Source organism: Sorex fumeus, unplaced genomic scaffold (genome assembly GCF_029834395.1).
Source record: "Sorex fumeus unplaced genomic scaffold, SorFum_2.1 ptg000010l, whole genome shotgun sequence".
NCBI lineage: Eukaryota > Metazoa > Chordata > Mammalia > Eulipotyphla > Soricidae > Sorex > Sorex fumeus.
This window is the reverse complement of record NW_026606067.1, coordinates 20,492,389-20,499,816: the sequence shown is the minus strand read 5'-3', so window position 1 is coordinate 20,499,816 and position 7,428 is coordinate 20,492,389. Positions and strand designations below refer to the sequence as shown.

At 37.7% G+C, this 7,428-nt stretch overlaps 1 non-coding gene across 1 annotated transcript; it reads right to left on the bottom strand.

Annotated features, from left to right (window-relative positions):
* Window positions 1-2,305: 2,305 nt before the first annotated feature.
* Window positions 2,306-2,412, bottom strand: LOC130020227 (U6 spliceosomal RNA). Its single transcript, XR_008791982.1, has one exon. It is a non-coding gene; the product is annotated as a U6 spliceosomal RNA (small nuclear RNA).
* Between the last annotated feature and the right edge of the window lie 5,016 nt (window positions 2,413-7,428).

Genomic DNA, 7,428 nt, shown 5'->3' with positions numbered 1-7,428 from the left:
TTAGGGGGGAAGGCTCTCAGTTTTTCCCCAGTGAGGATGATGCTTGCTGTAGGCTTGTGGTAGATGGTTTTGACTATATTGAGGAAATTCCCTTCTGTCCCCAATTTGGCTAGGGTTTTCATCATAAAGGGGTGCTGGATCTTGTCAAATGCTTTCGCTGCATCTATTGATATGATCATATGCTTTTTATCTTTTCTTTTGTTGATATGATGGATTATGTTGATTGATTTCCGAATGATAAACCATCCTTGAGTCCTCAGTATGATTCCCACTTGGTCATAGTGTATGATCTTTTTGATGAGTTCTTGGATTCTATTTGCTAGTATTTTGTTGAGAATCTTCACATCTGTGTTCATCAGGGATATTGGCCTGTAGTTTTATTTTTTTGTGGTGTCTTTGTTTCCTTTTGGTATTAGAGAGATATGGGCTTCATAGAATCTGTTTGGGAGAGTTTCTGTTTTTTAAAATTCCTGGAAAAGCTTGAGAATAATTGGCAATAAGTTCTCTTTAAATGTTTGGGGAAATTCTCTAGTGAAACCTTGTTGACCTGGGCTTTTGTTTTTGGGAGACTTTTGATTACAGTTTCAATTTCCTTGATGTTAATAAGTCTATCCAGGTATTCTAGATCTTCTTGACTCATCTTTGGGAGATTATAAGAATCCAGGAATTTATCTATTTCTTCTAGGTTCTCTTGTTTCATGGCATACAGACTTTCAAGTAGTCTCTGATGATCTTTTGAATTTCATTGGTTTCTGTTGTGATATCTCCATTCTTTTTCTGATTCGATTTATTTGGGTTCTCTGTCTCTCTCTTGCTCTCTCTCTCTCCTCTTTTGTGAATGGTTCTAGTGGTTTATCTATCTTATTTATTTTCTCGAAGAACCACTCTTGGTTTCATTGATCTTTCGGATTGTTTCTTTGGTTTCCAGGTCGTTGATTTCTACTCTAAGATTTATGATCCTTTTCCTTCTGCCTGATTTTGGCTCCTTCTGTTGATCCTTTTCTAAGACCTTGAGCTGTGAAGTCAAGTTGTTTATGTGCATCCTTTCTTCGGTCCTGAGATATGCTTGCAGAGCTATAAATTTTCCCCTCAATACGGCTTTTGCCGCATCCCATAAGTTCTGATAGCTCGTGTCTTAATTCTCATTTGTTTCCAGGTACCTTTGTATTTCGTCCTTGTATTTCCTTCCTCACCCACTCGCTGTTCAGCATTGAGTTGCTTAGTTTCCAAGTGTTTGATTTGGTTCTCCGTGTCTGTGTGTGATTCACTTCTGTCCCAGTGCATTGTGGTCTGAAAAGATGATTGATACTATTTCTATATTCCTGATCCATGCGCACTGGAGAAGAATGTGTATTCTTTCTTTTTGAGGTGTAAAACCCTGTATAGGTCTATAATTCCTTTCTCTTCTATTTCTTCTTTCAAAGCCAATATTTCCTTGCTGAGTTTTGTTCTTGTTGATCTATCCAGAGGTTATAAGGCAATGTTGAAGTCTCCAGCTACTATTGTGTTGCTAGCAATGTCCTACTTAAAATCTGTTAGCAGTTGTTTTAAGTATTTAGCTGTTTCTTCATTAGGTGTGTATACATTGAAGACTGTGATTTCTTTTTGTTGTAAGTATCCCTTTATGAAGAGAAAATGGCTTTCGCTGTCCCTTGTAATCTTTTTCAAAGTGAAACTAATGTTGTCGGATACTAGTATGGCCTCCCCAGCTTTTTTGAGGTAGATGTTTGCTTGCAGGATTGTTTTCCATCCTTTAATTTTGAGTCTGTGTTTGTTCTGATTGTTCAAATGAGTTTCTTTTAGACAGCAGAATATTGGTTTCAGTTTCTGGATTCATTTTGCCACTCTGTTTCTCTTAGCGGTGCATTTAGACCATTGACATTAAGAGACATTATTGTCATGGGGTTTTGTGCCATCTTTCTGTAGGAGTTGGTTGTGTTTATAAGTGTTTTACTTCTTATCTTACAAAAGCCCCTTTAGTCATTTTTTAGATATCTTTTTGAGTCTATGTTATTCTTGAGCTGTTTTTTATCGTGGTGTATCGTTCCATGTAGTTTGAGTGAGAGTTTACCTGGATAAAGTATTCTTGGTGAGGCGTTCATTTCATTGAGTTTTTTCACTATATTCCACCATTGCCTTCGGGCTTGGAGGGTTTCCTCTGATAGGTCTGCTGTAAATGTAAGGGGTGCTCCTTTGTATGTGATTTCCTTGTTTGACCTTGCGTCTTGTAATATTGTGTCTCTGTCCACAGCATCCATCCTTCTGACTATGATATGCCTTGGAGTGTTTTTACCTGGGTCTCTTTAAAAATATTGGATGCTACATGAATTTGTGTGTCATCCTTGTGCAAGGGCCGTGCTAATCTTCTCTGTATCATTCCAATTTTAGTATATGTGCTGCCATAGTGAGCACAGTTATGATCGTTTTCTTAACTAAACCTGTTTTCCCTTATTAACTAAGTCCAGTTAAAATAACCATTATTTCTATACTGTCTAATGTGTTCTTTTAGAAAAAACATAACTTGGTTTGTCATTGTCTCTCTTAAAACTAGTGTCCAGAGCTGACCTAAAGTCAGATTAATGCAAAAATATTCAACCTTTGGTTCACAGACCAATGCCAGTCAGCAGTTGTAGAAAGAGTGTTCAACTGTCTTGGTTATAGTGACTGGTTCTTTCTGCTATGCAGGACGGAAGATGGTCTGTAGGTGTAAAAGTTTGAATAAGTGGGGACAGAATTCTGTGGAATCATCTCTTGTTTAGATTCTAAAATCAGCATGCAAAGTGAAAACTGAGTAAAGCCAAAATTACCCTTGTAAAAGTCTTTCTTTAACTCTTACTAAAGAGTACATATGATATTGCTTGTACATTCCTGTACAGAACTCCTTGTGTTCAGTAAGATTTGCAATCCATTGTGATCAACTAAGTAGCAAACAAAAGGAAAGTTGATATCCTTGTGCTAGGGCATTCAAAACACTGTGCTTTTAAGGGAATAATCGTGTTCCTAATGGTGAATGAAGGCTGGCAAATAGTAATGTCTATAACTTAATACATGTTTATATATGTACATGTCAGGTTGGGTTTGACAAGGAGAGAGAAAACAGTAGGTTTTGTAGAATATATGTTATGTAGAATATAATAGCTGGTTAATGTCCTCATTAGTCGAGACATTACCCCCATGGGGTGGAGGATTGATACTTCAGGGGGGACAATAATATTATTTTTATGTATAAAGTCCATATACATAATCAATAAATAAGAACAGTTACCTTATACCTATGATTTTAAAGTTTTATGAGGCAAACAATTATGAAAACTTGTCCTTAAAAGTTCTAGATGGGGTGAGGAATTAAAAGAAAAAAATACAGTCATTCAATTTTGCACCTTGAGTGAAACACTAAAAACATGGTATAAAATGTGTTTGTTTGGGCAGTTATGATACAAGCATTCTGGATTTAAATGACTCATTTTCCAAAAGAAATTTGATGACTGTTTCATGATGAAAACAATGATATGTCTGAAGTGACTGATTGTGCGTGAGGCAGGTCGATCACTCAGAATGCCTGACGTTTAAACCCCTGTGAATTGATGAATTGAGTACACTTTGAGGAAGCCCAGTGGGCCAGCAAATGGAGGCTTATGACTTTTGGCTCATGTGTTCCGATCTGAATTTACCTACAGATGCAGTGGAATTCCCTCCTGTGGGGTTGTTACTCAAGGCCATGCATTTGCTCCCTGATGCTCTCAGGAGAAAAAAATAAAGCATATGACTTAACTTTTGCAACCAAGTTCTCTCAAATATTTGGTGAGTCGATCACCATAGCCAGAAAAAAATAAGCTCACACCCTACTGAAACTGGCCAAGGGTCAAATCAGTGCTGTGTTTCCAAAGGTTGGAGCACTTGGCTCTTGCAGATGAACTAGTGCTATTTTTGGTTTGTGTGTTAATAAGTGCTTTTCCTTCTTTTTATTCATTGCCATTCAACACCTGGTGTCAATTTCTCTTTTGGGAAAACACCCTTTAGGATAGCATTTATGAGCATAACCACAGAAACTTCATTTATTTTAAATGTTGTCCAACCATGCAAGGAATTTGTAATATTCTGTTTTTTCTCTGCTTTTATACCCTGCACACTTGATATGTGTTCCTCACCCCTATCTTTGGGTCCAATTGCTGTTTATTATTTCCTATTGGACTATGCTTCAGTCTCTAATAGAGTTTGGAGAAGCATCACTAAAATATGTAGGTGGGCTGGGGATATTCTCAGTGATAGAGAAGATGCCTTGTTTGTACGAGGCCCTGGGTTTGACTACCAGCACCAAGATAAAAACCAAAACCCCAAGTTCCTACAAATGGTAGTGGGACAGACATTACATATTTAAATTATAATGTTAATGTTTTATTAAATATTTATTAATGTATTTACATAAAATGCATAAAACATGTATTTGATATCACGTACTTCAAACTACGTTGGACTGTGTATTAATAAATGTTTTTCCTCCTCCTCCCCAATAGGTTCCCGCCTGGCTCCCACTCCCCACTCCAACTCGGAACCCTGAAAGCCACCCGCTGTGGGGACCCCAGCCAGAGGCACCTGACTCCACTTCAGCAGCAAGCGCCAGCCCAACTAGTCACCACGCCTCCCAAACAAGTCTGTGGACTAGCATCTGGAGTGATTGGGGGCGTGGCCACCACTTTAGGGGCGTGACCTCCTCAAAATTGGGCATGGCCTTCAGGGGGGAGTGCTGCTCATGCGGCCGCAGTTATATTTCCCACTACCAGCAATCTAGTCTTTCATCCCAGGCTTTATCACCTAAATCTGTGGAAAAAGTTCTGGCCACCTCAATTACAATAAAACAATAATACACTGGTCTACTCCAATTCTAACAAAAGTATAGTCAAAGTGACATCTGCACTTGTTTGTTCATTGCAGCACTCTTTACAATAGACAGAATCTGGAAAACACCTGAGTGCCTGAGAAAAGATGACTGGTTAAAGAAACTTTGGTACATTCATATAATGCAGTACTATGTAACTGTTAGAAAAGACAAAGTCATGAAATTTACATACTAGTGGTACTACATGGAAAGTATGTTAAGCGAAATGAGTCAGAAAGAAAGGGATAGACATAGAAAGATTGAGAAAATACAGGAAGAAATGAAATCAGAAATAAAAAAGCTACAAAAAGAAGTGTCACAAATAAAGGATTCGGTAGACGAAATTAAAAACTCAGTAAGTGCCCTTAGCAGTAGAATTAATAGAGCTAAAGACAGGATCAGTGAGCTTGAAGATGAGCAAAAGAAATTACACATGGAACAACAAGCAATGGGAAAAGACCTCAAAATGGCTCTAGGAGAATCAGAGACCTAGGGGATGACGCCAAGAGGAACAACATTAGAATCATTGGAGTATCAGAAGGACAGGGAGGCAATCCCAATGAAAAATCCACAGTCAAAGAAATCACTGCTGAAAAGTTCCCAGAGTTAGAGAATGCAGACATCCAGATTCAAGGAGCCAGAAGGGAGCCAGCTAAAAGAGACCCTAATAAAAACACTTCAAGGCATATTATAGTCAGAATGATGTATGCTATATACAGAGACACAATACTACAGGCAGAAAGGTTAAAGAAGGAAATCATATACAAGGAGGACCCCTTAGGTTTACAGCAGACCTATCAGAGGAAACCCTCCAAGCCAGAAGGCAATGGTGGGATATAGTGAAAAAACTCAATGAAATGAACGCCTCACCAAGAATACTTTATCTAGCTAAACTATCACTCAAACTCAATGGAACTATACATCATTTTATAGATAAACAACAGCTCAGGATCTTCGTAGACTCAAAACCAAATTTAATAAAGGATTAAAGGGGCTCCTGTAAGATAAGAAGGAAAACACTTAGAAAAACAACCAACCCCTACAGAAAGATGGCACAAAACCCCTTGAAAATAATGTATGTCAATGTCAATGGTCTAAATGCAACAATCAAAAGACAGAGTGGCAAAATGGATCCAGAAACTGAAACCAACATTCTACTGTCTACAAGAAACTCACCTGAACAATCAGAACAAACACAGACTCGAAGTTAAAGGATGGAAAACAATCCTGCAAGCAAACAGCTCCCTCAAAAAAGCTGGGGTGGCTATACTAGTATCCGACTAACTAAATTTCAGGTTGTAAAAGATTAGAAGGGACAGCCAAGGCCATTTTCTATTTATCAAAGGATATGTACAACAGGAAAAAATCACACTCTTAAATGTATATGCACCTAATTAAGGAACAGCTAAATAGTTAAAACAACTGCTAATAGATTTTAAAGAGGACACTGCTAGCAACACAATAGCAGTGGGGACTTCAACATTGCCTTATCACCTCTGGATAGATCAATAAGAACAAAACTCAACAAGGAAACATTGGCTTTGAAGAAAGAAATAGAAGAGAGAGGGCTACTAGACCTATACAGGGCTTTACACCCCAAAAAGAAAGAATACACATTCTTCTCCAGTGCACACGGAACATTCTCCAAATTAGACCCCGTGCTAAGCCACAAAACATACCTCAATAGAATCAGGAAGATAGAAGTAGTATCAACAATCGTTTCAAACCATGATGCATTGAAGATAGAAGTGATTCACACAAAAACATAGAGAAACAAATCAAAGACCTGGAAATTAAACAACTCAATGTTCAACAACGACTGGATCAGGAAGGAAGTCAAGACGAAATAAAAAGATACCTGGAAACAAATGAGAATGAGGACACGAGCTACCAGTACCTATGGGACACAGTTAAATCCGTGCTAAGAGGAAAAATTATAGCGTTGCAAGCATTCCTAAGGAAAGAAGAAAGGGCTTACATTGATAACATAACCACAAAGCTCAAGATTTTAGAAAAAGACTTAGAAAAAGGAACCCAAAATAGGCCGAACTAAAGAAATAATAAAACTTAGAGCAGAAATTAACTACATAGAAACCAATAAAACAATACGAAGGTCAATGAAACCAAGAGCTGGTTCTTTGAGAAAATAAATAAGATTGATAAACCACTAACAAGACTCACAAAGAAAGAGAAAGAACCCTAATAAATGAAATCAGAAATGAAAAAGGGGACATTACAACAGAAACCAATGAAATTTAAAAGATCATCAGAGACTATTTGAGAGTCTGTATGCCACAAAACAAGAGAACCTAGAAGAAATGGATAAATTCCTGGATTCCTATAATCTCCCAATATTGAACCAGGAGGACTTGGGATAGCTGAATAGACCCAATCATATCAAGGAAATTTAAGTGGTAATCAAAAGTCTTCCCAAAAACAAAAGCCCAGGCGCAGAGGCATTCACTAGTAAATTCTTCCAAATATTCAAACTGACATTTTGCCAGTTCTCCTCAAGCTTTTCCAGTAAATTGAAAAAAAAAAAACAGGAACTC